The sequence below is a fragment of the Chiloscyllium punctatum genome, unplaced genomic scaffold, assembly GCF_047496795.1.
Source record: "Chiloscyllium punctatum isolate Juve2018m unplaced genomic scaffold, sChiPun1.3 scaffold_477, whole genome shotgun sequence".
NCBI lineage: Eukaryota > Metazoa > Chordata > Chondrichthyes > Orectolobiformes > Hemiscylliidae > Chiloscyllium > Chiloscyllium punctatum.
The window spans coordinates 105,001-107,500 of NW_027310211.1; the positions used below are offsets into that span (position 1 = coordinate 105,001).

At 64.4% G+C, this 2,500-nt stretch overlaps 1 non-coding gene across 1 annotated transcript; it reads left to right on the plus strand.

Annotated features, from left to right (window-relative positions):
• The first annotated feature begins 1,523 nt into the window (after positions 1-1,523).
• Positions 1,524-1,677, plus strand: LOC140472969 (5.8S ribosomal RNA). The gene has a single exon (XR_011957988.1). It is a non-coding gene; the product is annotated as a 5.8S ribosomal RNA (ribosomal RNA).
• The last annotated feature ends 823 nt before the right edge of the window (positions 1,678-2,500 follow it).

A 2,500-nucleotide genomic window follows, 5' to 3' on the forward strand; every position in this document is an offset into this window, starting at 1 on the left:
GTACGCCCGTTTCCGTTTCAACTTGTCTCGCGAGGGTGGTTTCGGGGCCAGCAGGAGAGCTCGTCGGGGTAGCAGGCCCTGCAGCCGTGGTCACCGCCAAACCCCCACAACTCGAGCAAGTGAAAAAAAAAAGTAACAAATAAGAAAGGATCTCTGTCGGCTTGGGGGTACGCCCGTTTCCGTTTCAACTTGTCTCGCGAGGGTGGTTTCGGGGCCAGCAGGAGAGCTCGTCGGGGTAGCAGGCCCTGCAGCCGTGGTCACCGCCAAATCGCCACAACTCGAGCAAGTGAAAAAAAAAAGTAACAAATAAGAAAGGATCGTCGGCTTGGGGGTACGCCCGTTTCCGTTTCAACTTGTCTCGCGAGGGTGGTTTCGGGGCCAGCAGGAGAGCTCGTCGGGGTAGCAGGCCCTGCAGCCGTGGTCACCGCCAAACCCCCCACAACTGTTGGGCGCCTACCTGCGCGGGGCAGGAGGACACTTTCCGATTTCAAATCTCCGTTTGCCGAGTCCACCCCGAACGCACGCGGGCGGGCGGGTTCGCATCACCCTTCGTCACAAGGGGCGAAGCCCGTTCCACCGTCTCGTCAGTAGTGCCGACCGGTCTGTGATCGACGAGGGGAGCCACACCAGGTCCGGCCCTGCTGCTTGGCGGCACCGCGTCGTCGGGAGCTCGCGACAGACGGAGGGTTTCGGTGTACTCTCCAGCCACGGGAAACGAAGCCGGTGATGCAGGCGCCGGTCTTTCGCTCCCAAATCGGCTGGGTTTACATCGTTGCTATCTAGTCACGCTCCCTTCAAACCCGACGGGGTACCTATTCCCCTCACCCGTCTGTGCGTATACAGCCTCTTTGCACTTGCGGGATGGGGGTGGTGGTTTAAAGACTCTCGAGTTGCCGCCCGTCGGTCTCCGAGCTCCGTGCAGTAGTGATCCCCAGCGAACTGCCAGCAGGGCGAACGAGCGATCCCGCTCTCGGTCGGGGCGCCTGGCGTCGATCGGTGGTCGGTGGCTTGCGGGCAAGCTGCGCTGTGAGTGTGGGAACGAGTATGACGAGCCGTTGCCGCGACTCCCAGTCCACCTCGGCGGTGGCTGGGCCGGGCGGGCGTCTGCTCGGGCGAGTGCCGCCCCCGCCTCCTCGCAGGAAGTCCGCTCGCCGACACGCCGCCACGTGCACGCGTCAGTGACGCTGCCGAACCGATGGCCGGTGCCCGTTCCCGCCTCTGCTTTTCCTAGGGCAAAGCTGCTGCACGCCTCGTGATACTAGGCGGGCGACATGGTGGCGGTGATCCTGCCTCCGTCGCTGCGGTGCGTTGGGGCACGCATCGCCTCTTGGGCGCCCTGTCCTCCTCCCCCCAATAGACGTATGTTTCTGCGGGCCGCACCAGGATGGTGCTCCCCATCGCTTCACGCCACCCTGCTCCGCCCGCACGCCGGCGTGCAGGTGGCTGTAGCTCAAGGTGGGGAGCGTATGTGCGGTCCGGGTCGCTTTCCTCTGGCGAGGGAGAGACCTAAAACAAACTCAGACAACTCTTGACGGTGGATCACTCGGCTCGTGCGTCGATGACGAACGCAGCTAGCTGCGAGAATTAATGTGAATTGCAGGACACATTGATCATCGACACTTTGAACGCACTTTGCGGCCCCGGGTTCTTCCCGGGGCCACGCCTGTCTGAGGGTCGTTTGGCAATCAATCGCACTCGCCTTGGCTGGCGAGAGCGCGGCTGGGGTGTCGCAGAGGACCCGTCCTCTTTGTCCCCCTAAGTTCAGACTCCGGAGCCCTCCGGCGTCGGAGCGCTTGGCCTTTCCCCCCCACCCTGCACATTCCGTTCGTCAGGCTCGACGCCATCCCCCCCGCCGGGGAGCGCGGCCTGGCGTCCGTCTGTGTCGTGGCAGTGGGGCCAGCACGGCTGTCACCGGTCCCAGAATGGCTGTCGGTGGTTCACACTGTGTGTGTGTGCCAACCCTCCTGGTCTCTGGGACACGGAGCTGCCACGAAGTGTTGAGCCTCCAGTGGGGGGTCTGCCTAAGCTCTGCACGTCCGCATTGGGTCCGTCTCTCGGTTGGCTGGCAGTGGAAAGAGTGAAGGGAGCCGCGGAGGTCCGGTGCTGGTGCGCCGCCGGCCTGACCGTGGAGCTCGCCGGTTTGACACGCTGACCCGACTCGATGGTTGATCGATTGAGAGTGCTGGGAGCTGCAGGCCGCCCGCTGCTGCAGCCGCCCGTCTCGTGGTTCGTCCTCGGCCTTAAGTGGCCGGCGGGGCGTCTGATCCTGTCTCCCCTGCTGGCGCCGAGTGCCTGGCCGAGGGAGGAGGTTTTCGTCGAACGCTGTGACTTGGACGGTCGCACGCGCGTGGATCGCTGGCTCTTGGCTCTCCCGTTCAGTCCGCACGTTTTCCGCTCCGTCCTGCCACCGGTCTCGGGAGGTACGGAGGGGTTGGCGGGCGTGGTGTGTGCTCCGTCACCGTGCAGGCACACCTACCACGCCGTCGGCCGACCCCCGCAC